This window comes from Bos grunniens, chromosome 11, assembly GCF_055505025.1.
Source record: "Bos grunniens cultivar Pamir isolate PY7600 chromosome 11, Bosgru_T2T1.0, whole genome shotgun sequence".
NCBI classification, from domain to species: Eukaryota; Metazoa; Chordata; class Mammalia; order Artiodactyla; family Bovidae; genus Bos; species Bos grunniens.
In genome coordinates, this window is record NC_141175.1 from 30043773 (window position 1) to 30071730 (window position 27958).

Here is a 27958-nt window from a genome sequence, read left to right on the forward strand (position 1 = left end):
CTATCTGCCATGAAGTGATGGGACCAGATACGATGATCTTAGTTTTCTGAATGTTGAGCTTTAAGTCAACTTTTTCACTTTCTTCTTTCACTTCCATCAAGAGGCTCTTTAGTTCTTCACTTTCTGCCATAAGGGTGGTGTCATCTGCATATCTGAGGTTATTGATATTTCTCCCGGCATTCTTGATTCCAGCTTGTGCTTCGTCCAGCCCAGCGTTTCTCATGATGTACTCTGCATATAAGTTAAATAAGCAGGGTGACAATATACAGCCTTGACATACTCCTTTTCCTATTTGGAACCAGTCTGTTGTTCATGTCCAGTTGTAACTGTTGGTTTCTGACCTGCATATAGGTTTCTCAAGAGGCAGGTCAGGTGGTCTGGTATTCCCATCTCTTGAAGAATTTTCCACAGTTTATTGTGATCCACACAGTCAAAGGCTTTGGCATAGTCAATAAAGCAGAAATAGATGTTTTTCTAGAACTCTCTTGCTTTTTCGATGATCCAGTGAATGTTGGCAATTTGATCTCTGGTTCCTCTGCCTTTTCTGAAACCAGCTTGAACATCTGGAATTTCATAATTCACAGATTGCTGAAGCCTGGCTTCAAGAATTTTGAGCATTACTTTACTATTGTGTGAGATGAGTGCAATTGTGCGGCAGTTTGAGCATTCTCTGGCATTGTCTTTTTTTGGGCAGTAGTTACCCTTTCTCATCTGTCTGATTTGTTTTGGAAGGAATTGTCATACCTATCATTCCTGTCTGGGTCAGGCAGTTGCAGCCAAGATCATGCTTTAAAATCTTCATGAAGAGTAAGGTATAGATGAAAAGAGCTGATTATGAGACTCGTTATTCCATTTATACTAAGAACTTACTGTGTGGCTTTAAGGAAGTCTAGTTCTTCTAGACACAGGTTTCTACAACTGCAGAATGAGTTTTGGTCCATGGTAGACAGTGATTGCTGAATTTGATTCACTGTAAGTTTCATTCTCTCTAGCTTTGGTACAGAGACACAGGACTTTATTAAAATATATTTCAAATGTACAAAATTGTATGCTTGAAAAATTGTATGCTGGAGGATAATAAACACATGCTGACTAATATTAAAAATATTCCATGTTTCCCTTTGATCTTAAAGTAACAAACATTTAGCATTTGAAGACTGTTGGGTACACAACCTAATCCCATTCTATATCCTCTCTTTCTCCTTTTTCTATAGTAATCACTATTCTGAATTTTTTGCTTAATATGACCATACCTGGTTCATACTTTTCACCATAGGTGTGTAACTATAAATAATACATAGGATTGTTTTTAATGTTTTAAAACTTTATATAAGTGGCATCATATTAACATACCATTCTGAAAATTTGCATTTTTGCTCTCTGTTATATTCTTGCATATATTTTGATATTTGATTATTGTAGAAGTAGTTCATTTATTTTAACTAATACTCCCTTATATAAATATACCACAGTTGGTATGACCATTTTCTTATTGATGCACAGTTGCATTGTTGTAAATTTCTCACCACTCTATAAATAATATCCCAATAAACATTCTTCCATAAACTTGTCTCCCACTACATATAAGTGAGCATTTCTCTAATGCATACACTTAGAAATGGAACTTGAATCATAGGTCATGAATACCATAAGCTTTTCCAGATATTTCCTAGCCCTCAAAGTAGTCAATTACTGAAACTCTGACCAATAGTGTGTGAGATTTCTAGTTGCTTTAGTTTATTGCCAACACTTGACACTGAGTGACTTTAGGAATTTTTCCATTCTGGTGTATTTAAAATAATTTCTTATTGTTACAGTTTACATTCTCCAGATTGGTTGAACACATATTTGTATTTTTTTAGTGTTTGGATTTTCTTTTCTGAAGCAAGTCTGTTTTTTACTATTTTTTCCTACTGGATTATTTTGAATTTTTAATATTGATTTTTATGACCTCTTTATATGCCATGGATGTATATTTTACAGTAGCATGTGTTAGGATTTTTAGTGTGCAACTTATTTTCTGTGAAGTGTTTGCTTTTAATTTAATCAAATTAAATCTGATTGATTTAATTGTGGCAGATTGTATTTTGCAAATATAGTCACAGTGGTATTTCCTATCTAACATGCTCTTCTAAAATTTTGCTGCTTCTTCCTCTAGGAATGAAATCTGTGTCTCTTGCACCTGAAATTGGGAAGGACTTTGTGACTATCTAGAGTTTGGCAGAAATGATGCTATATGACTTCAAAGCCAAGTCGCAAAAAATGCCATTCACCTTTTCCAGGCTATCTGAGATGGTTTTTTTGGGAACCCATCCATCAGGCTGTGAAGAAGTACACATAGGCGGTGGATGGGTACACAGAGTGAAGGACTGAGCCCAGAGCTCGGGCTGAGCTCCCACGTGACCGTCAACACCAACTTAGCAGCCCTGTGAGTGAATCATCTTAAAAAGTGAGTCCTTTAATTTTCTCCAACTTTATTGGTGTATACTTGGTAAATAAAAATTGTGTGTGATGTACAACCTGGTGTTCGATATATGTGTACACTGTGAAATTATGACTGCAATCAAGCTAATTAATCTGTCACCCTCAGAGTCCCAAGGAAGGAAACCCTGTCATTTGCAGCAGCATGGATGGACCTGACTATAACCAGTGGATCACAATATAGTGAAGGGCCCTACGTGAAATAAGCCAGGCACAAAACGGCATATGCCTCATGACCTCACTCATATTATTGGAACCTAAAAAAGGCACACTCAAAAAAGCAGAGAGTAAAAGCTAGAATCCAGGGCCTGGTGGTGGGGTCGTAACTTAAAGAAATTCTTTCCTATATCAAGACTGTAAAGATATGCATATATCTATTCACCTTGAAGTTCTAAAATTCTGTTTTAAGTTCTGCTGTTATCTTTTGTGTGTATATATATATTAATATATATACATATAAATATATGTATATATATTAATATATACATATAAACATGCATATATTAATATATACACACAAACATATATGTGTATATATAAATATATATGTATTAATATAAACATATATATTAACATATACATATAAACATATATGTGTGTGTATATATATATACATATATATATGTAGAGAGAGAGATGGGAATGGGAAGAAGGAGGGAGTGTGTGTGTGCATGTGTGTGTGTATATATATATGGAGTGAAAGTGAAAGTTGCTCAGTTGTGTCTGACTCTTTGTGACCCCATGGGGTATACAATCCATGGAATTCTCCAGGCCAGAATACTGGAATGGGTAGCCTTTCCCTTCTCCAGGGGATCTTCCCAACCCAGGGATCAAACCACACTGCAGGTGGATTCTTACCAGCTGAGTCACAGGGTAAGCCCAAGAATACTGGAGTGGGTAACCTATCTCTTCTCCAGTGGATCTTCCTGACCCAGGAAGTGAACTGGGGTCTCCTGAATTGCAGGTGGATTCTTTACCAACTGAGCTATCAGGGAGGCCCCATGTAGAGAGAAGTGGCACTGTAATTTTTTTCCCATATAGATACACAATTTTTCTAACACAATATTATTGGTGAGTGAAGAAGGCTGAGCGCCGAAGAACTGATGCTTTTGAAGTGTGGTGTTGGAGAAGACTCTTGAGAGTCCCTTGGACTGCAAGGAGATCCAACCAGTCCATTCTGAAGGAGATCAGCCCTGGGATTTCTTTGGAAGGAATGATGCTAAAGCTGAAACTCCAGTACTTTGGCCACCTCATGCAAAGAGTTGAATCATTGGAAAAGACTCTGATGCTGGGAGGGATTGGGGGCAGAAGGAGAAGGGGACGACAGAGGATGAGATGGCTGGATGGCATCATTTACTCGATGGACGTGAGTCTGGGTGAACTCCGGGAGTCGGTGATGGATAGGGAGGCCTGGCATGCTGGGATTCATGGGTCGCAAAGAGTCAGACACGACTGAGCGACTGATCTGATCTGATCTGATCTATAGATTTTAATGCTACCTCTCTGCTCTGTGTATATTTACATATAGTTGTGAGTCTGCTTCCAAGTGTTTTGTATTTTCCCTCAGTTTGTTTGCTTATTCCCATACCATTATCACATTGTCTCATTTACTGTAGCTTCAGAGTCAGTCTTCACATCTGTCAGAACAAATTTCCCTATTTGGTCTTTTTACTCACAGTTGTCATGACAATTTTTGGCCTTTTGTTCTTCAGTATAAATTTTAATATTTAGTTTGTCAAGTTCTATAAGATACTTTGTTGGTATTATTTATAGATTAATTTGGAGAGAGTTGTATATTGCTGTGCTTCTTACAGTTTTTTAATTGTAAATGGCAAAAGGATGGACATACAGATCTATAGAACACCTAGTCCAGACATATTCACACATATGTAAGAATTACATATTCTATTTGTTGCTGGTGTAAAGGAGTACATTTTTATTTTTATTTAGGTATACTTTACATGCAATATAAATGTTGTCTTCCCTGGTGGTTCAGACGGTAAAGCGTCTGTCTACAATGTGGGAGCCGTGGGTTTGATCCCTGGGTTGGGAAGATCCCCTGGAGAAGGAAACGGCAATCCACTCCAGGACTATTGCCTGGAAAATCCCATGGACAGAGGAGCCTGGTAGGCTACAGCCCATGGAGTCACAAAGAGTCGGACACGACTGAGCAACTTTACTTTACTTACTTTACATGCAATAAAATAAACCTATTTTAAGGGTGTAGTTTGTTGAGTTCTGAAAAATGTATATATGCCTATAACTCATATGTCAGTTGGGGTATGACCCACAACTCAGTGAGCTCCCTCATGTATCTTTCTAAATAATTCCTTCCCATTCAAAGGCAGCCACTGTTCACCTGTCACCATAGAAGAGTGTAATGTACTTTTCTTATTTTAAGAAATAATTCAGTATGGTTTTTTAACAATCTGGTTTCCTTTCATCATTATAGCTTCCATGAGATTCATCTATGTTGTGGCAGATAGACATGGGTTTTTCCATTTAATTACTGAGAAGTACTTCATGATAAAAATATACCACAATTTACTCATTTTCCTATTGATGGACATTTGGATTGTTTCCAGTTTTTTACTATTAAAAACTAAGTTACTAAGAATATTCTTGTATAAGTCTGTATGTGGATATATGTTTTCATTTCTCATGAGTTAGTACATGGAGTGAAATTTCTAGGTTGCAGGGGTAGATGTTTATTGAACTTTTTAAGAAACTGCCAAATGGTTTTCCAAGATGGTTTTACTGTTTAAACTCTCACTGGTAATGCATGAAAGTTTCATTTGCTCCACATCCTCACCAATATTTATATTAATTTTCCTCATTCCAGTGGGTGTGTGGTAGTATCTAGTCATTTATATTTTTCTTATTTGCTAGTCACACTGAATATCTTTTTGTACACTTATTCACCATTCATATTTCTTATTTTGTTAAGTTTCTTTCCCATTGTTTACCCATTTTTAAACTTTGGGTAGTTTGTCTTTTTGTTCTTAAATTATAGGATCTTTAAAAATATATTCTGGATATCATTTGTGGCAGTGATCTGTGTTTTTTGATGGTGTCTTTAAAAGATAAGATCTTGGTTTATGAAATCCATTTTATCACTTTTTTATGTCTGAGACTTTGGCATGCTATCTAGGGGATATTTTTTATAGACTTTATTTCTTTAAGAGCAGATTTAAGTTCACAGTGAAATTGAGAGAAAGGTACAAAGACTCCTCCTATACCCCTTGCCCACACACATGTATAAATTCCTCCATTATCAACATCTCCTACCAGAGTGCTGCATGTGTTAAAATTGATGAACCTGCTGTGACACATCGAAATTACCCAAAGGCCATAGTTTACTATTAAATTACCCATAGTCCAATGGTAGGGTTCACCTTTGGTGTTGTACATTCTGTGGGTGTGGATGACATGTCCCCTATGGGCAATGACATGTCCCTGTCATTCTACTTTGTGTACATTTTAATAGATGCTCTGTATCTACTGCTGTTAGATACAGAGTAGTATCACTGTCTGTAAGGAATCATTGACTACCCTGATATTATGAATATTTTTTTGCTATGTTTTCTTCTATAAGTTTTCAATTTCAAGTTATTTACTGTGTAGGTATTGAGGGAAGAATCAAGGCTCATATTTTTTCCAACTGAAAGTGCAGTTTTTCCAACACCATTTGATGAAATGATTGTCCTTTCGGATTGAATTACCATGGCGCCTTGAGCATATATGTATGACTCTATGTCTGGATTCTGTTTTCTATTTTGTAGATCTGTATGTCCCTCTTTATGCCACTTCAACACTGTCTTGATCTTGTAATTTTGTGAGGTCTTAGTGCACGGTTGTATAGTTTTCCAACTTTGTTCTTCTTTTGAAAAATTATTCTGGTTATTCTATATTCTTTGTATTTTGATGTGAATTGAAGAATCAGCTTACTTTAAGAATTTAAGAATTTCTGTTCCTGCTCAAAATCTAAAATCAGCTTTGTCATATAATTTGTCTTGTATTCGATTATATTGAGAACAAAAGTTATGTGCTATCCCCAGAATGAAGGTGTCATGGTTAAATTTCATATGTCAACTTTGCTAGGCTATGGTGCCCAATTGTTTGGTGTAACAAGTTCAGATGTTGCTCTGCAGGTATTAGGTAGATTTGACCAATATCTTGGCACCCCACTCCAGTACTCTTGCCTGGAAAATCCCATGGATGAAGGAGCCTGGTAGACTGCAGTCCATGGGGTCGCTAAGAGTCGGACACGACTGAGCGACTTCACTTTGACTTTTTACTTTCATGCATTGGAGAAGGAAATGGCAACCCACTCCAGTGTTCTTGCCTGGAGAATCCCAGGGACGGGGGGAGCCTGGTGGGCTGCCGTCTATGGGGTTGCACAGAGTCAGACACGACTGAAGTGACTTAGCAGCAGCAGACCAATATCTACAATCAGTTGACCTCAAGTAAAGGAGTTTGCCCTCATAATGTGAGTGAGCTCTATTCAATTAACTGAAGGCCTGAAAAACAAAACCCAAAATTTCCCAAAGAAATTCTGCCTCAAGACTGTAATGTAGAAATCCTATTTGAATTTCTACCCTCCCCGTTCTTCAGATTTAAGACTTAAGAACTGTAACTGATACAAAAGGGTAAAAAATTCTCATTTTTTAGTTATTTGCAGCTCAGTAGATTTTCCCTTTGACTTACTATTAAGTGTGGTACAAATCTGAGAGTATGTGGCTAAGTCGCTTCAGTTGTTTCTGACTCTGTGTGACTCTATGGACTGTAGTCCATCAGGCTCCTTTGTCCATGGGATTCTCCAGGCAGGAATACTGGAGTGGGTTGCCATTTCCTTCTGAGAGAGGGGGAAATATAAGCTTTTATGAAGAAGGAAAATAAGAAAACATCATGGAAACTTTGCAGGAAGGACAGTTTTTCAGTATAGAACACTATGGTTAGAATGAAAATAGAGCCTCTTGGCAATCTGCGTTTTACTGAGCATTTCCATATAACTAATCACACCTTCTTTTCGTGCATCCTTGTCAACTCTGTGAGAGGCCCTGGTGCTTGGAATTCATGATTTAGTGAGACTGTGACACAAACAGAAGCATGAAATGAGTGCTATGACCTGGCTAACTAAAAGTTAACTGTGGGGATATTTAAGAAGCATGGATTATCCTTTATTTAATTAATCACATTAAGGGTGTTACTAGTGCTAGGAGACATTCAAGAGAGGGAGGAGCTGAGAAGATGGTGGGAAGCCTCAGCTTTTCTCCTGACTCCTCAAAGGGTCAGGCCTTATGTATGCCAGAGCTTTCTGAGGGACAAGCCATGTGTCAGGGGAGCCCTCCACGTCCTCACTTCTCAAGAATCTTCTTGACTAGAGAGTCTTACAGCTCAATGTCCCAAGGGGCTTGTTCCCCTTGGAGAAATACCCATTGCTTATGTGTGGACATACAAAACAGCCATGCCTACATCCATATAAATATTTAACATAGCAAAGATGATCTGCCACAACCAGAAATTCTACTGAGAAAAATCTCATGATTAGGAGCTTGACTTGTATATCTTCCCCCGACAGCCATTCCTCGTGGGAGAATGCCTAAGCTCCCGGGTCTGTGTCCCTATATTTCAGTGAGGTACTGTGTGCTCTGAGATCCATGCTGGTACCTGAATCCTCCTTCATAAGAGAAAGTGAAAACTCAAGCCAGTTATTGTGTTCCCAAATTTTTGGATCAGTTTCAATTTTGCTTGTCAATTTTGATGTAAAAATGATATAAAACCTGATATAATGCTGTATATTTGTCTATATACTACCTTATACTACCCATTACCCTGACCCTCGTCCTACCTCATGGAAGTTCTGTGTCAGTTTTCATCATCACTGAATTCTCCTGCAATAACTATTTTTGAGTAAATGGATGAATGATTGAATCTATATTTGGTAGTGTTTCTTAACATTTATATTTTAATTCCATTTGACTCTTGTCTCATGTCCAGAAGCTCTTTGTATATACTGTTTATTTCTCTGCTTGAAAGACTGTATCCTTCTTTCTTTCTTTTTTTTTTTGACTGAGATTCAGTTTCATCTATGATCTGACATCATCTTGTATGTTAATTTTTATCTTCCATTACTCCCCAACCAAAAGCCACTTCTCACATATTTGACTTTTTTTTTTTTTTTTTTTTGATGCTAGAACTTTGCATGTCTGAGTCCCTACCTGTACTTTCCTAAAACTCAATATGCAGAGCTTGAAGGCTGTGCCGTAAAACTTGTCACTTGATCATATTCTCTATTTGTTGCAGATAAAAGTAGAGAGTGGAGAGATTATTGGATACTTCAGGAGAATGTTAAAGTGGGAAATGTCACAAGTCTCTCAATTCTAGTGCCCAGGACTTACCTCTCCAGTAGGATTTTTAACTACATAGGGTACACATTTTTATGTGGTAGATTTTCCTAGACTAGACGTTGGTTGCATTCAACTTGTATTTTAGAGACTTTCTCTTACCTTTCTCAGTTTTGGGTGCTTTTTAGACAGGAAAGGAATAAAAGGATTGCAGGGTGGGTCTCACTTTGAAGCAAACAGAAATGCCAAAAACCCCAACGCTGTTCCCCTAGATTTTGGCAACATTTTCTATAAGCCTCATTTTTCTAGCAAGACTGAGCCAGCTAATTAGATCATGGTCTAGTTTTTACCTCCTGTAACTCTGCAACAACTCTGTAGTATTAACTATCATCACTGCTATTATGATCATCTGTACTTGAAAGTGTAGTTCCCATCATGACCGCACTCTAGTGAGGAAGCCTAGGCACTATTCGATCACAAATATGTGAATTGTTAGAGGACTTGTCTTCAACCAGGTGTCATATTTTAACAAAGCTGTCATCCAGTAACTTGAAACAAATGTCAATGTAGAATTAATTTGTTTTATAATTAATATTCAATCTTTGGTGTCAAATGAATATAATAATTTAATGATAATAGTAATTAGACTCTATTGTAATTAACTTTAAAATGAAGAATACACCCAGAGCTGTAGAAAGTAATTTTGGGAGTTGATTTTTGTATTCTCTATAGTAGAAGACTACTGTAAAGATGTCAGCTTTGGGCAAAATAGCCTGTAAATTTAACGCTAATTCATTCTAAATTGCAAATTTAAAAATATTGACAAATGGATTCATGCTTTCATCTGGAAGAGAAAAAAATATTGATGGTCAGGAAAGGGAGGAAAGGCCTGGAGAAACTTGCCCTACCAGATATCAAAGGATACTATGAAGTAAATGTAATAGGAATAATGTGGCACTGGAAAAGAAATAGATAGATAAGTGAAAAAGAAGAGAATATTCATAAGTAGTGTCTAGTTTATGTTAGCATTTTATATATCATGAAATTAGCACTTCTAATCAATGGAGAAAATCTTGATGATTCAGTCAAAAATCTTACAGCAGTTGGTCTGTATTAGCAAGAAATTTAAATCGAGTCTCATTAAATTTAAATGGTTCACATTTTACACATAAGATCCAGCAGAATTAAAGATTAAATACATATTTTTAATATAATATGTTATTAAGAGAAAATTTCCTTCAAGTCAGTGAAAAAGGTACCACAGCAAACTACTGAGGAAAAGAACACAAATTTGACTTCATGAAGTTTAGAATTTCTGTATGATATATTGTAACATTCTTTCAATCAACTAATACTTGCCTGTAGTACTACATGCAAGGTACAACTGGGAACACCATAGAGTTACTATGGTATACAGGGAGTTAGTATCTTAAATGTATAAAGAATTCTTACAGATCAACAGAAAGAAGATGAACAACGAGAAAAAAATGGAAAAAATACAAATAAATGTAATTTATTACAGGATAAAAAGCCAATAAACAAATGACAACATAAAAAGCTTCCTAATCAGGGATGTACTTTAAAAATAACAATGAGATATAACTTTTTATTTATCATATTAATAAAGATTTAAAGGCTTGATAATATCCACTATTGGTAAGGCTACAAGCAAGTAAATATCTCGACTTCTCTTGTGCAAATATAAATTACACAGCTTTTGGAGGGCAGTTTGGCAGTGTGTAATAATGTTTAAAATGTGCATAACTTTATACCCAGCAAATCTATTTCTAGAAATGAATTTTAAAGAAATAACTGCCTAAGTGTGCTGAGACTTATGCAAAAGACTTTCACTTGCAGCAATGCTTATAGTAACTAAAAGTGAAAATTACCTAAGCATCTATCCACAGGGATTTTTAAAATGAATTGTGTTATATCCATACAATGAAATTCTGTGAAACTGTCCCCAAAATAAGTTAATTATTTGTGTTGTTGTTCTTGTTTCAGTTCAGTTCAGTTGCTCAGTCATGTACGACTCTTTGCGACCCCATGGACTGCAGCGCGCCAGGCTTCCCTGTCCATCACCAACTCCTGGAGTTTACTCAAACTCATGTCCATTGAATCAGTGATGACAGCCAACCATCTCATCCTCTGTCATCCCCTTCTCCTCCTTCCTTTAATCTTTCCCAATATCAGGGTCTTTTCAAATGAGTCAGCTATTCGCATCAGGTGGCCAAAGTATTGGAGTTTCAGCTTCAACATCAGTCCTTCCAGTGAACGCTCAGGACTGATCTCCTTTAGGATGGACTGTTTGGATCTCCTTGCAGTCCAAGGGACTCTCAAGAGTCTTCTCCAACCCCACAGTTCAAAAGTATCAATTCTTCAGCACTCAGCGTTCTTTATAGTCCAACTCTCACATCCATACATGACTACTGCAAAAACCATGGCCTTGACTAGATGGACCTAGTCATTAAGTAATGTCTGACTCTTTGTGGTTTCATGGACTCTAGCTTCATAGACTGCCAGGTTTCTTTGTCCATCAGATTTCCCAGACAAGAATATTGGAGTGGGTTGCCATTTCCTTCTTTAGGGGATCATGCCGACCCGGGGATCAAACTGACATCTTCTGCATTGGCAGGTGGGTTCACCACCACTGAACCGCTAAGGAAGCCCCAATTACTTGTACAACTACTTGTAAGTGAAAGTGAAAGTCACTCAGTCATGTCTGACTCTTTGCAACCCCATGGACTGTACAGTCCCTGGAATTATCCAGGCCAGAATACTGGAGTGTGTAGCCATTCCCTTCTCCAGGGGATCTTCCCAACCCAGGGATCAAACCCAGGTCTCCCGAATTGCAGGCAGATTCTTTACCAGCTGAGCCACAAGGGAAGCCCAACTACATGTAAACATGCCCATAATATATCATTATATTAAAAAAGTCAGTTTTGTAGTATGTACAGAACGTCTCCCTTCAAAAAGATGTATGTGTAGGTATTAACAAAATATATAGATACATAATTATGCTTGAAATAGCATAAAAGTGTTAATGATCATTATATCTGAGGTATGGGATTTTTGGGGATTTGTATTCCCTTCTCTAAATATATCAGTATGTTTTGGATTTATTGAAATAAAAAAAAAAAACATTGCTTTCATTGGAAAAGGAGGGATATTCTCACTTGAACAAATTAAAACATGAGACCATAAAAAATATTTTAAGGTCACAACCCTATTCTGTATATATTTACTGTGAGGATTTATAGACTCTTAAACTCAAAAAGCAGCTTTTTGTTGCTTTAACAGCTTTGTTTTGTTGGTTCTTAGCAGTCATTTTGGTAAATGTTTCTTTAGGGCCAGATATGGAGAGTCACAATGATGACTAGTTTGTGATGCCTTACCCTAAAGAACATGATGTTCTATAATGTGATCAGTTTGATTTAGTAAGATGAGCTTTCAGCTGGAGGGCGCCGGTCAGTTCCCCAGCAATGGCACCTATGGAGTCCCTCAGTGTGTTTGAGGTCATCCTAAAGATTCATAACAGCAAGGTTTACAGCAGTGACTCATGGGTTTAGCCTACTACCTGTCTGGCCACCCTGGTTTAGATGCAGGCGCTCCTTTCACAGAGCAAACCGGAGTCAGGAGGCCTTTCCCTGAACACACTGATTTCCTAGAGTCCTTGCATGAGAAATCTGAGATTCTGATTGAATCTTTCCCACATATGCTTCAGATATATTTTCTCAAACTATAACCTCTCCCTAGATTGCCCTTCACTGCCTCTGTTTGTTTATATCTGCACATTCTCCAATGTCCAATCAAAGTGTGTTTTTTTGTGATGTGTTTATTGACTCCTCACAGAAGTGATGTGCTCATTCCATAAGCTCCTGTAGCTTTTTATACCTCTTTTAAGTATAACATTGATTATGCACTGCCTTGTGGTCTCATGATGACTGTATATACTCCATGTTCCCTAAGAGAATGTAAGCTGTGTGGTCCCATCTTTTAGCAAGCACTGTACTGGAAACATATGAACTATGTATTTGTTGAGTAAGTGATGGATGAATGAATATTCAGACAGATTTTTTTTTTGTCTAGTTTTTTAGTTTGTCTAGTTTTGTCTAGTTTTTTGTCTAGTGGTTGCATTACTACCTCCTAAGGAGTGTTTTGGAAATTTATAGGAGACACTTGTGGTTATCATAATGATTGGGCGCTTACTGTCACTTACTAGACATGAACTAGTTATACTAGGGCTTCCCAGGTGGCACAGTGGTAAACATTTCTCCTGCCAGTGCAGGAGATGCAAGAGACATGGTTAGATCCCAGGGTTGGGAAGATTCATTGGAGAAGCAGATGGCAGCCTACTCCAGTATTCTTGCCTGGAAAATCCCATGGAGAGAGGAGCCTGGTGGGCTCCAGTCCATGGGGTCACAAAGAGTCGGACATGATTGAGTGACTGAGCATGCACATAAAATTTAGGGGCTGTCCTTCAATATGTAGTATGATTCTTCACAGTGAGTAATCCTCTGTATCATGAGTTTTGAATAACCCACCATATATTCAGGTAGGTGGAAAACATGTTCTTAATCATTTGGGCCTAGAAGCAAGCTCCATTTATATATATATAAAAGCAAAGCTTATTTTTGTATCATTTTTCTCTTTACTGAATTCTCCAGGAATGTAGCCACTATGTAAATTGAGAAAAATTATATTCTTTTTTGTTTGAAATTTTACCAAGTGTTGGTTCACCATTTTGGAAAATCCCATCACTGACTGCAATGCTGCTTATCATGACTGAATTGCCAACACAGTCCTCCTGCATAGATGTGTATTTGTAGAGGTTTCGTTCATGCAGCCATCTGTTTTATGTGTTTTGGGCTGGGCATGCCCAAGCATTCACTTATGAAAATATGTCATTTTATTATAGATTGCTTTCTGTTTATTTCTCCTTTATATTACCAATAAGATACTTTATTACTTTAAAATTGTGCGTAGGAAAGCTATATTGTCTTTGAATTTCATTTCAAGATAGTGAAAGGGGCATTAGTTCTGATAAGTGTGAAAACTCATCTAGGTTGTCAGTTTTTCTGTCATTAACCACGGAAAACTTGGGTGCTTTGTTGCAGTTCCAGAAATGTTGTCTAAGTTGTTCTCAACGAAAATAAACTTACACCAATGGCCTCAGTTAAAAACTGACATTTCAACAGAGCTTGAGGGATAACTTTGAACATTCTTTGACATTGCCTTTCTCTGGGATTGGAATGAAAACTGACCTTTTCCAGTCCTGTGGCCACTGCCGAGTTTTCCAAACTTGCTTACATATTGAGTACAGCACTTTCACAGCATCACCTTTTAGGATTTGAAATAGCTCAACTGGAATTCCATCACCTCCACTAGCTTTGTTCATAGTAATGCTTCCTAAGGCTCACATGACTTCGCATTCCAGGATGTCTGGCTCTAGGTGAGTGAGCACACCATCATGGTTATCTGGGTCGTGAAAATTTTTTTTGTATAGTTCTTCTGTGTATTCTTGCCACCTCTTCTTAATATCTTCTGCTTCTGTTAGGTCCATACCATTTCTGTCCTTTATTGTGCCCATCTTTGCATGAAATGTTCCCTTGGTATCTCTGATTTTCTTGAAGAGATCCCTAGTCTTTCCCATTCTATTGTTTTCCTCTATTTCTTTGCATTGATCACTGAGGAAGGCTTTCTTATCTCTCCTTGCTATTCTTTGTAACTCTGCATTCAAATGGGTATATCTGTCCTTTTCTCCTCTTGCCACAGGAGCGGCGGCTGCACAGCACAGTAGTGACATCTGTGTGGCGCAGGAGCTACCCCATGTCCAAGGTCAGGAGCGGTGGCTGTGAGGAGATACCCTACATCCAAGGCAAGAAGAAGCAGTGGTTGTGCTTTGCCGGAGCAGCTGTGAAGAGATACCCCATGTCCAAGGTAAGAGAAACCCAAGTAAGATGGTACGCACTAAGAGAGGGCATCAGAGGGCAGACACACTGAAACCACAATCACAGACAAATAGCCAATCTGATCACATGGACCAGCCTTGTCTAACTCAATGAAATTAAGCCATGCTGTGTAGGGACACCCAAGATGGATGGGTCTTGGTGGAGAAGTCTGACAGAACGTGGTCGACTGGAGAAGGGAATGGCAAACCACTTCAGTATTCTTGCCTTGAGCACCCCATGAAGAGTATGAAAAGACAAAAAGATAGGACACTGAAAGATGAACTCCCTGGGTTGGTAAGTGCCCAATATGCTACTGAAGATCAGTGGATAAATAACTCCAGAAAGAATGAAGGGATGGACCAAAGCAAAAACAATGCCCAGTTGTGGATGGGACTAGAAGCAAGGTGATAGAAGCAAGATCTGAAGCTGTAAAGAGCAATAATGCACAGGAACCTGGAATGTTAGGTCCATGAATCAAGGCAAATTGGAAGTGGTCAAACAGGAGATGGCAAGCGTAAACATCAACATTGTAGAAATCAACGAACTAAGATGGACTGGAACTGGGGAATTTAACTCAGTTGGCCATTATATCTACTACTGTGGGCCGGAGTCCCTTAGAAGAAATGGAGTGGCCATCATAGTCAACAAAAGAGTCCGAAATGCAGTACTTGGATGCAATCTCAAAAACAACAGAATGATCTCTGTTCGTTTCCAAGGCAAACCATTCAGTATCACAGTAATCCAAGTCTATGCCCCAACCAGTAATGCTGGAGACGCTGAATGGTTCTATGAAGACCTCCAAGACCTTTTAGAACTAACACCCAAAAAAGATGTCCTTTTCATTATAGGGGACTGGAATGCAAAAGTAGGGAGTCAAGAAACACCTGGAGTAACAGGCAAATTTGGCCCTGGAGTACAGAATGAAGCAGGGCAAAGGCTAATAGAGTTTTGCCAAGAGAATGCACTGGCCATAGCAAACACCCTCTTCCAACAACACAAGAGAAGACTCTACACATGGATATCACCAGATGGTCAACACCGAAATCAGATTGATTATATTCTTTGCAGCCAAAGATGGAGAAGCTCTATACAGTCAACAAAAACAAGACCGGGAGCTGACTGTGGCTCAGATCATGAACTCCTTATTGCCAAATTCAGACTGAAATTGAAGAAAGTGGGGAAAACGACTAGACCTTGCAGATATGACCTAAATCAAATCCCTTATGATTATACAGTGGAAGTGAGAAATAGATTTAAGGGCCTAGATCTGATAGACAGAGTGCCTGATGAACTATGGATGGAGGTTCGTGACATTGTACAGGAGACAGGGATCAAGATCATCCTCAAGAAAAAGAAATGTAAAAAAGCAAAATGGCTGTCTGAGGAGGCCTTACAAATAGCTATGAAAAGAAGAGAAATGAAAAGCAAAGGAGAAAAGGACAGATATACCCATTTTAATGCATAGCTCCAAAGAATAGCAAGGAGAGATAAGAAAGCCTTCCATTTGTAAGTAAATACCTCAGTTCAGTTCAGTTCAGTCGCTCAGTAATGTCTGACTCTTTGCGACCCCATGAATTGCAGCACGCCAGGCCTCCTTGTCCATCACCAACTCCCGGAGTTCACTTAGACTCACGTCCATCAAGTCGGTGATGCCATCCAGCCATCTCATCCTCTGTCGTCCCCTTCTCCTCCTGCCCCCAATCCCTCCCAGCATCAGAGTCTTTTCCAATGAGTCAACTCTTCGCATCAGGTAGCCAAAGTACTGGAGTTTCAGCTTTAGAATCATTCCTTCCAAAGAAATCCCAGGGTTGATCTCCTTCAGAATGGACTGGTTGGATCTCCTTGCAGTCGAAGGGACTCTCAAGAGTCTTCTCCAACACCACAGTTCAAAAGCATCAATTCTTCGGCGCTCAGCCTTCTTCATAGTCCAACTCTCACATCCATACATGACCACAGGAAAAACTATAGCCTTGACTAGACGGACCTTTGTTGGCAAAGTAATGTCTCTGCTTTTGAATATGCTATCTAGGTTGGTCATAACTTTCCTTCCAAGGAGTAAGCGTCCTTTAATTTCATGGCTGCAGTCACCATCTGCAGTGAGTTTGGAGCCCAGAAAAATAAAGTCTGACACTGTTTCCACTGTTTCCCCATCTCTTTCCCATGAAGTGATGGGACCAGATGCCATGATCTTCATTTTCTGAATGTTGAGCTTTAAGCCAACTTTTTCACTCTTCACTTTCACTTTCATCAAGAGGCTTTTTAGTTCCTCTTCACTTTCTGCCATAAGGGTGATGTCATCTGCATATCTGAGGTGATTGATATTTCTCCCGGCAATCTTGATTCCAGCTTGTGCTTCTTGCAGTCCAGCATTTCTCATGATGTACTCTGCATACAAGTTAAATAAGCAGGGTGACAATATACAGCCTTGACATACTCCTTTTCCTATTTGGAACCAGTCTGTTGTTCCATGTCCAGTTCTAAGTGTTGTTTCCTGACCTGCATATAGGTTTCTCAAGAGGCAGATCAGGTGGTCTGGTATTCCCATCTCTTTCAGAATTTTCCACAGTTTATTGTGATCCACACAGTCAAAGGCTTTGGCATAGTCAATAAAGCAGAAATAGATGTTTTTCTGGAACTCTCTTGCTTTTTCCATGATCCAGCAGATGTTGGCAATTTGATCTCTGGTTCCTCTGCCTTTTCTAAAACCAGCTTGAACATCTGGAAGTTCACAGTTCATGTATGCTGAAGCCTGGCTCGGAGAATTTTGAGCATTACTTTACTAGCATGTGAGATGGGTGCAATTGTGTGGTAGTTTGAGCATTCTTTGGCATTGCCTTTCTATGAGATTGGAATGAAAACTGACCTTTTCCAGTCCTGTGGCCACTGCTGAGTTTTCCAAATTTGCTGGCATATTGAGTGCAGCACTTTCACAGCATCATCTTTCAGGATTTGGAATAGCTCAACTGGAATTCCATCACCTCCACTAGCTTTGTTCGTAGTGATGCTTTCTAAGCATCACTTGACTTCACATTCCAGATTGTCTGATTCTAGATGAGTGATCACACCATCGTGATTATCTGGGTCATGAAGATCTTTTTTGTATAGTTCTCCTGTGTATTCTTGCCATCTCTTCTTAATATCTTCTGCTTCTGTTAGGTCCATACCATTTCTGTCCTTTATCGAGCCCATCTTTGCACGAAATGTTCCCTTGGTATCTCTAATTTTCTTGAAGAGATCCCTAGTCTTTCCCATTCTGTTGTTTTCCTCTATTTGTTTGCATTGATTGCTGAGGAAGGCTTTCTTATCTCTTCTTGCTATTCTTTGGAACTCTGCATTCAGATGCTTATATCTTTCCTTTTCTCTTTTGCTTTTCACTTCTCTTCTTTTAGCAAATAGCTCAGAAAATCTTTAATCCAATTTTCTGTTGATGAGCAGGGCTGTGTTCCCTCCCTGTTGCTGACCTGAGACCAAACTATTGTGGAGGTAATGAAGATAATGGCAACCTCCTTCAAAATTCCTGTGCAAAGGACTTCAAAAGGATTATAAAGAAAGCTGAGCACCAAAGAATTGATGCTTTTGAACTGTGGTGTTGGAGAAGACTCTTGAGAGCCCCCTGTACTGCAAAGAGATCAAACCAGTCAATCCTAAAAGAAATCAGTCCTGAATATTCACTGGAAGGACTGATGCTGAAACTGAAACCCCAATACTTTGGCCACCTGATGCAAAGAACTGACTCATTGGAAAAGACTCTGATGCTGGAAACAATTGAAGGCAGGAGGAGAAGGGGACAACAGAGGATGAGATGGTTGGATGGCATCATTGAGTCAATGGACATGAGTTTGAGTAAGCTCCGGGAGTTGGTGATGGACAGGGAAGCCTGATGTCCTGCACTCCCTGGGGTGGCAAAGAGTTGGACATGACTGAGTGACTGAACTGAACTGAGGGATATCTGGGGAGTTGTTTGCCATATAATCATTGGAAGTTACAGGATAGGGTGAAATTCTCAGAAGTGTTAAGTTGACCAAATATTCTTATCCAAGGTTAACCTAGCCATTAAGCCCTGGGTATCCTCATTTTCAGGGCTTCTGATGATTCCAGCAGCACTGGTAAGTTTGTCATCTTTTTGGACAGTGATTCTCACATTTAGCCTGCATCAGAATCAGTGAAAATCCTGATTAAATTATAGATTATTGAGCCCTGTTTCCAAAGTTGCTAGGTTAGTAGGTCTGAGGTGGAGCTTGAGTTGTGCAATTTTAACAAGTCCTCAGGTGCTGCTGCTGCTGCTGTTCCCAAGCCCACACACTAAGAACCACTTGGGAGACGCTAAAAATTAATAGATGCTTATTTGCTCATGCCTTGTTTCAATATGGACTTAAAGCAGGTAACGTATTTTTAGAGGGGAAAAAAGAAGAAAAACACAGAACCAGAAATGAGTCTAATACCAAAATGCAAATTCAGTGATCTCATACATTTGCCAAGGAGTGGGGGAGTGTAGAAATATACTGCAAAGTTTTTTGAAAGTCTCTACTGCTAGAAATGCTGCATGGTTTTCAAATAGAAATCCCCTAAAGCACCTGGAAAAGAAACACTACACTATTCAGAGCTTCTGTTTGGGACAGAGTTTCCATGGCCAGCCTGTGGATGGGGAGTCTGGTACTTCACTGTAGTATAGTTTAAGAAGATAAATACATAGAGGCTGCTGCACACACACACACAAGCATACCCATATGGGGTGGGTTGAGTAACAGACCCACCATGTGCTTCAACTCAGGCAGTTGTGTTATAGCCACTTAATTTTAAGTAAATGAGTAATTAGAAGCTCTTACATAATTTCTGCTTGTCCCATCAATGTGGTTCATTTTTCATGTGCAGATACCTAACTGGAAAAAACCACAGTGACAGCAAGTGGATGTTAAGCGGAGAAAACTGCCAATTTAAACTTTCTTCCCAAAAGGACAGAGCAGAATTCCATTTTATTTATTCTTCTGTATAAAAATCAGGTCTAATAGTCACAATGAATCCTTCACGGGCAACCAAGCTGTTCTTTGTTTCTGATTGTCTCCTGCAGCGTTTATCTTAATGCTCTTCCATGTGCATAATTTCCTGGAAAATTTAGTGCTTAATATTCTGATGGTTTCCAGTACATGTTTTGTCTCCCTACTGAGACAGTAAGTGATTCCAGGGCAAAATCTATGCCTTACACCATTTCTTTATCTTCCAGTGCTGAGCCCACATGAGGTGCTAAGTAGCTAGAGCAGTTGTTCTTCATGAGGGGTAAAGGTAGGAGGACACACAGGAATCACACAGGGAGCTTTTAAAAAATATGCACACTGCAGAAAGGCCTATGTAAGGTACTAGATATAACGATTTTTATTCATATTATTTATATCTCCAATGGTAATTTCAACCTACTTTTCTAGTACCTAAAATATGAGAACTTGGCAAATGATAAAGTCAGCAGTACAAAACCAGTGGGTAAGTAATGGTTTATATTGTAGCAAATAATAAGAATACTGGTTCACTTATTTGGAGGGAAAAAAGATGAACCCTTCAAATCATATTAAATTACTATTAAGTTTATTTAACTGAATATGCTACTCTATGCCAAGCACTTCTTTAGATCTTGAGGAGAAAGGAGAGAGCAAAAGAGAAAGTGAGCTGCTGCTCTTATGAAGCTTTCATCCCAATGGGGTTCTGTGGGCAATTAACATGCACACATACATATATATTTATTTACTTACAAATATATGTATTCTATTTCAGTTTTCCCTAGGCAAAGGGCTATAAAGAAAACGGAAGCAGGCTAAGAGAATAGGGGGAGATGTTCTTTAGATAGGGAAGGCCTGAGAAGGTGACAACTGGACTGAAGTTTTAACAGAAGGAAGAAGGGGGGCATAGAACATTCTGAGAAAATCATTCTGGGAGGAGGAAACTAGTGGCTATAAAGGTCCTCAGGCAGAAAAGAGCTTTCTTGACTCCTTGAAGAACAAGACAAAGGCCAGTGGGATGGAGTGGAATGAGTGAGTGGGAGTGCTGTAGGAGAGTAGGGGAAGGTGTGTGTCTTTGGCCTTGATGGCTGAGAGTGAGAACTGTAGAGTGAGCTGGGGAAAGGTGAGGGACTAAAAATCCGGGAGTGAAGACAAGGTTTTCCAAATGTGAGTGGCATATTTATCCTCTTTTGGGAAGACAACTGGACTCTGGTCAGCAGATTTCAATTCCCATGCCTCAGAGTTGAAGCCAAGTGATGTGGCTAATGGCATTGGGCAGGATGTGGTGAGCGCCACGAAGCATAAGGAGATCTTGGTGACTGTCTTTGGATTGTTAGGACAAAATGGCACAGACGGGGTGACTTATAAACCACAAAAACTTCTCACAATTCTGGAAGCTAGAAATCTGAGAAAAGGGTGCTAACAGAGTTTTATAAGAGCTCTTTTTGGGGTCACAGGCTTCTCATTGTATCCTCACATGGGGGGAAGGGGCTAGGGAGCCCTATAGCATCTCTTATAATGCTAATTTCATTCATGAGGGCTCTACTCTCATGACCTAATCACCTCCCAAAAGGTCTCACCTACTGTTTTCATCACCTTAAGGGATTAGGGTTTCTACATATGAATTTGGGGAGACCTAAACATTCAGGTCATGGCAGTGTCCAGAGATGTGGGTTCAATCCCTGGGTCAGGCAGATTCCCTGGAGGAGGGCAGAGTAACCCACTCCAGTATTCCTGTATGGAGAATCCCATGGACAGAGGAGCCTGGAGGGCTATAGTCTATAGGGTCGCAAGAAGTTGGACACAACTGAAGCGACTTAGCACACAGCATCCAGCAAAGAGAAGGAACTAACATGCCTTCACAGAGGGCAGTGTGTGAGCTGCATATGTCTTGAGAAAAGCCCTGTGGACGCAGCAGAAGTTCCCTCATTTGTGGACCACAGGGTTGCAGCCCAGAAGTCTCCCTGGGTGGAAGGAGTATGGGTCATCTTCACTTGGTAAAAGTTCCACTGGGGAAGGTTGTGGAAGGTTCTCCTTCACCCTTTTTATTTCTGCCTCTATCCTGTCTGGGAAGTTTCTTTCAGTGCAGTCAAGCATAAAAATTAAGCTTGGATTGGCATCCTATAGAAATAAGATTTTAAAGTCTTGAAAGACCTAAGCCTGGCAAGAGCTATAGATCTATGTGTAGCCTTCTAAAAATTGGCTTATTTGATTGTAGGGTCTAGCAAGGCTGAAATTTGTGGGGCAGGATGGTGGGCTGCAAATTCAGATAAAAGTTGATGTTGCAGATCTTGAGTCCTAGTTCCACAGGGCAGTAGGCTGGAAGCTCAGGCAGGGTTTCTGTGTTGCAGTCCTCTTTTTAAAAAATTTCTCCCCTGACTCCCTTTCTCCCACATCTGTATTTATTTTTACAGCTCACTGAGGTATAATTGACAAATTGTGTACATTTAAAATGTAAAATCTGATGATTTGACATATGTATATATTGTGAAATACCACAATCAACACGTCTATCACCTCAATGGATACCTTTTTTTTTTTCTTTTCCTATGATGAGAATGATTAACATCTACTTTCTCAGTAAATTTTAAGTACTTTTAACTCAGTTTCTGTTGCGGTCCTGGGTAGAATTCCTTCTATTCTGTAGACACTCAGTTTTTGTTCTTAAGGCCTCTGTGCTTAGATGAGGCCCATCCACATTGTAAAGAGTACAATGATTTATTTACTTAGTTATTAGTTTTATCAATTTAATCATTCATTACTATTTAGTCATTTAGTTCTGATTTACTCATTCACTTATTTAATGATTTTCTTATGGTCTCTATTTTTTAAAGAATGTCTTTATGGAGACATCTGGACTTCTGTTTAACCAAACAACTGGGCACCATAGCCTAGCTGAGTTGACACGTAAGGCTAACCACTAAACTGCCTTATGTACTAGGATGATCCAGGTCTTCCTTTTGTTTAGAGATCGTTCTTTGGATATGCAGAGTATGAAAGTTCAGATCAATATCTCTAGAGTTAGCCTTCTGGGTTTGAATCATAACCTCTACCACATAGCAGTTCTCTAAACTTTGGGTAATCAATCTATTTGTGCTTTATCTTACCTATCTATAAAATATGAATATAATATAACCCATTTACTAAGACTATTAGAAGAACGGAATGAATTAATGCAGATAAAGGGCCTAAACAATGTCATATGTAAATGCTAGGTAAATATTAGCTATACTTATGAACATAAATAACATTATTAGATGGTTTAGGGGATGGTCACTGGGGAGATTGGCAAGACAAGTCAGTAGAAGGAACTGCTAAAACCTGGGATAGACCCTATTAACACAGCCAGGGCTAAGGAGGGACAGAGTCAGTAAAGGTGTGCAGTGTGTTATGGCTTGTAGATTTTAGGAGAACTCAAGTTTTCAGTTTCCTTCTTCAGTATTGTAATTTATCATGACATCCTCAAGTGTTTGGGAAAGTCAGTTAAGTACTACAGTCTAGCGTCTGTCATGGTTTGCGGTGGCCTTGGGGACAAGCAGCAACCGTGTGTTTATGTTCCCAGAGAACTGTGTGGTCGAGAAACTAAGCAGGGACTCCAGTGATTTTATTTGAATTCTGAAGGAAAGAAAGACTCCAGAATTGGAATGCTTGGGGGCATTTCAGTAACACACACACATGCCATTGCTTTTTAGCTGGTGTCTTGGGCACCAGCCGTGCTCACTGCTCGCCGTCTGCCATTCTCTCTCGGCTTTTGTGTTTGTGAAAGTAATGCCTTTGCACTTTTTGGAGGATAGTTTGTACTTTGCTTTGAACATAGACAGGGATAATTAAAAAACAAAGAGGGAGAATTGTTAAAATCAGGTGTTTGTGATACTGTCTTGTAGCTCTGGTCAGGCTCCTGTTGGTAAAGAGGGTGGTTCTCAAAAGTGATCTTGGACACATGGTGATGAGGCTGTGGAGCCAAGCAGGTAAAACCTTGATTGCTTCCCTTAACTATCCCCAACCCCGCCCTCCTCCCCCCCACCCCGGCAATTCGAAGCTCAACCTCAGAACTAGAAAAGGCCAATTTGAGATTGGTCAGACTTGAGCACCTTACAAACCGCTATCACAAGCCAAGTCACTGGTGCCCGGCAAGGAAATTAGCATTTATCGCATTTCAGTAAAAATGATGTGGCCCAGTTAAATTAGATTTCCTTTCATTTACAATAGACTTAAAATCCTATTTAGCTATAATCCAGCCATTGTAAAATTGGTTACAAGGATCCTAATTTTCTGAGATATTGAAGCCTCCCATTCTATCAGAGCATCTTGATTTTATCCATTTTCATCCATCGTTAAATTTCTTATGGCTGAGAATGCCAGAGGCGACCTACCTTTCCAATCCGCTGCTGCATTCAGCAGTAACTGGATTGAGATCAGAAACATTTATTTTATTCAATGCCTTATCTGCTCTTTTCCACTATTTTAAACACTACTGAGGGTCAGACCGAAAATCCTTCTCTGATTCTAACTGTAATCAAGCGGGAAATGGTTTTATTTTATTTTAAACTAATATCAAGCCTAAGAAGACAGCATCATTTTATACAATGGGATTGAATGGCCCATTGTGCCATTGCTGAAATTGTACAGTTTGCATATCTTACCACAAAATCCGTGCTTTTATGTGGTGTTTCAACTTAAAATTCTCCGAGCCTTCTCTCTGCTTGAATTGATGTCTCTCTCGTTTGGGAGCCAGCTCAGGCTTCGTCCCCTTCAGGAACTTGTAGTCACAATGACCTCCCTTCCTCATATGAGCTCCTGCTGCTCTGAAGGCCTGTGTTACCTGTAGAGTCTGTTTGTCCACAGTATGGTGTCCTCAGCTGCTTCTGTGTGAGTCCTGCCACCCCATCCAAATAGGGTACTCTGTGAAGGCTGGGACTGTTGCTCAGGGTCTCCATCTGCTTTATTTAGTTGACAGAGAACACCTGCTGATGAACCGATTCCAAAAAGAGGAGGCTTTGTGTGTGTATGCAAGGGTAGGTACTTTTCTGGGTTCCTGACATTGGGACCCTTAGAATGTTAGTTAGATAATATTATGAGGCATTACTTTCCCTCCAGTTCCCTCTAGGCCTTTGTGCCTTCCAGGGAGAAGTCAGTGAGCTCTTCTGACTCAGAAGCTTGTGCACAGCAGCTTGAGGTACGCTGTGATCTGGGAGGTAGAGGTGAGGGGGAGTGGGGGCCACTGTACCTTATGGTTCATGAGAGCTCTCTGGTCTCCTAGGCACTGCAGCTTCCTTTCCTGGAGAGCAGGAATTGACTCTGTCACCAATACTCACCATTCCTTCTCCCTGCCTTCCATACATTGTGGACACTGTGCCCTTCCCCAGGAGTCACTGGCAGAGAGATGGAAAGGGTAGAATTAGAGCATTGCTAGGGACCTTGTGCCCCTTTGACTCAGAGCAGGAGACAATATTTGTGATCTTGACCTTGGTGCTCAGCATTCTCAGGTGAGCTGGAGAGCTGGTGGGCATGAAATTACACCACCACCACCAGCTGCACACCTGTGAGTCCTCCTCTGTTGGAGGTGCTAGGGTTTGGGGCACAGAGACTTTCTCAGTCTGGACCCTGGTTTGAGTTGCTGAACCCTCCATCTGTGAGGACTAGATCTGAGCCCAGTGCCAGGCTACATAGCTTCTGAGTCCCAAAATTGAAAGAAGAAGAAATCTCTGAGCGCACGTAGCAGGGTAGGGAGACATGTAGGAACATCAGAGAAAGTGGAACTCTATGTATTTATTATTCAATAAACCTAATGAACTCCCATCAGCCAGAATGTACAAAGTTGAAAATGTTCTTTCCTTGAAGGGCAGGGAGCAAAGGGCAATAACAGCATGGCATGATGTGAGCTGTGCTGTGGAGAGCCTTAGCTGTTGGAGCCCCAGGTAGGGGCACTGCACCAGCCAAGGTTTTCTGGAGCTGAAGAAGCACATGGCGTGAAAAAGACCGCCAAAATGCCTTTCTTTTTCAAACTTATTAAGAAGAATATCAGCCAGAATGCTGATAGAAAGAACTGTTCACTGTTCCAGAAAGTTTGGGTCAAGTGTTCTTGTCTCTTTTTTCGTTTTGTTTTGTTTTCCAAAGTCAAATAACCTATTATGATGACTTTGTGAAGAAGGAATCTTCAGGGGCTCTTTCTGGCCTAAATCACATTTTATCACAGAAGACACACCAAAGGAGGAGTTACACAGGAGCCTCGGCTTCCCCCAACATCTTCCTCAGTTACATGGGTATTGGGCAGCTGTAGTTGCAGCCCTTTGTCCAGGAGAACCCCTCCTGGCTGGGCTCAGTTCCCTTTCTTCCTCTTACACATGTCTATCTTTCTAGATGGTAACAGAATATGGAATGAGCTCAGACGAGAGACCCATTGTCTGGATACAGACCTGACATAGTCTGGAATCTGGCTCGCCTTTTTGTTTTCCTTGTCTGCTGAGGACTTTCTGGGTCCTCCTTCTCAGGAAGGTTTGTCCTCTCACCTTCATCAACAACCAGCCTCCTTCCTCAGCATTGGCTAAAAACGTGGTGTCACAGGACTAACATCACAGGACAGAGAGAGTGGCTTCATGATAGCTTTATTACTCCAGGTACCCTTGGAGGTTGACTACTAGAGGAACACAGGGATTCTGAACATGATAGATGTAGGGCCTCCATTTGAGTAATCTGAAACGACTGGAAGGGAGACCCTCAGAGAGGATCAGGGCTCTATCCATTCTATCCAGTCAACCCCCTCCCTCTTCTAAGCCCCATTTTCTTATGGGAGTTGACTCCCCAAGCTCTGAGGGAGAGAGACAGCCTGGCTGGGGAGCTTGTAGGTATAACTGGGGAAATGGCCGCATATTTCTCCCTCAGTGGCAGTGTGACTGAGGCAGCTCCTGCAGCAGTAGTCATGTGGGCCAGAGGCAGTTATAAATCAGACAGCATAGGGTGGGCAGTCTTCTTTCCCTGAGCCTGCCGTAGAACAGCCTGGTGGGATGGAGTCTAGGGAAGCCACACTGAGCCACTAAGGATAAGGAAACTTACAGCCTGACACAAGGGAACTTTTTTCCCCTTCTGGTCCAGGCTTTCCTCCCTAGACTTGTCACTGAGCTTTGTTGTAGCTCACAGATGCTGCTCTGAAGATAGACCATAAGAGATAAGGTAGGATTTGAAGTCCCAGGCCAAAGATTCCTGTGTCTGTTCTCCTAGGGACACGGAGTTCTGCACAAAGCTTTTCCCCAATTCACTGGCTTCCCAGGTGGTGCAGTGGTAAGCAATCCACGGCAATGCAAGAGATGCGAGTTTGATCCCTGGAGAAGGAAATGGTAACCCACTCCAGTGTTCTTGCCTGGGAAATCCCGTGGACAGAGGAGCCTGGCGGGCTGTAGTCCATAGGTTTGCAAAGAAGTCAGACACAACCTAGCAACTAAAACAACAAACGCTAATTCACTGTAGCCTTCTTATTGTTTTCATGGCAGTAACTTATGAATGGTAGAACTGAGACTCTAGAATTGGAACTAACCATTTGGATGTTGCTGAACAGAAGAGCTTAGGGTCCATCGTATGACCTCTGTCTCATTTATATTTATACTTCCACCAGCTGCCCGGCTTTGTGTTATGTAGCCTTGAGAAAATTATCATATCTTTTTGAACCTCATCGATAAAGAGGGGTGATTAATGCCCATCACACAGGGTCTTTGGAAGAGTATATCAAAATAGAACATTTTGCACAGTATGTGGCATGTAGTAAGCCCCTCTGAAAAAGGCAGTTAATGAAACTTTGATCATCGTGACTGGGTGATTACAGTTGCTCCTGAGGACCAGGATACCACAACCTCTGAGGATAGTGGTGGACATGGACAGGGAGGTCTGGTCTCAGGACATTTGACTCCAATACTTTATTCTCTGAGATTGGCGGACTTGCTGCAGAGGTGATTCACCTTTGTCTAGTGCCAAGGCTGCTTGGGATTCTGGTTTGTGTTCTACTGGGGCCTGGAACAAAGCCAGGGAGACACAATAAAGGATGTTTCCCTTTGTGTCTACAGCTGCTTACTGGTTACAATGGGCCATTGTTGTGCTAAGCCGCAGTGGAAGGGAAGTGTAACTGATTGGCCGATTGATTCTGTCTCATGTCTTGGGCTCCAGAGACCCTGCTCTGCAGGGGCATCTGAGGTTTGGGGAA

At 40.3% G+C, this 27958-nt stretch overlaps 1 pseudogene across 1 annotated transcript; it reads left to right on the plus strand.

The window, feature by feature from the left end:
- The first annotated feature begins 2157 nt into the window (after positions 1-2157).
- LOC147362803 (protein CFDP2 pseudogene) lies at positions 2158-16335 on the plus strand (annotated as a pseudogene). The gene is made up of 2 exons (XR_015135831.1): positions 2158-2449; positions 14604-16335. The product of XR_015135831.1 is annotated as a protein CFDP2 pseudogene (transcript).
- The last annotated feature ends 11623 nt before the right edge of the window (positions 16336-27958 follow it).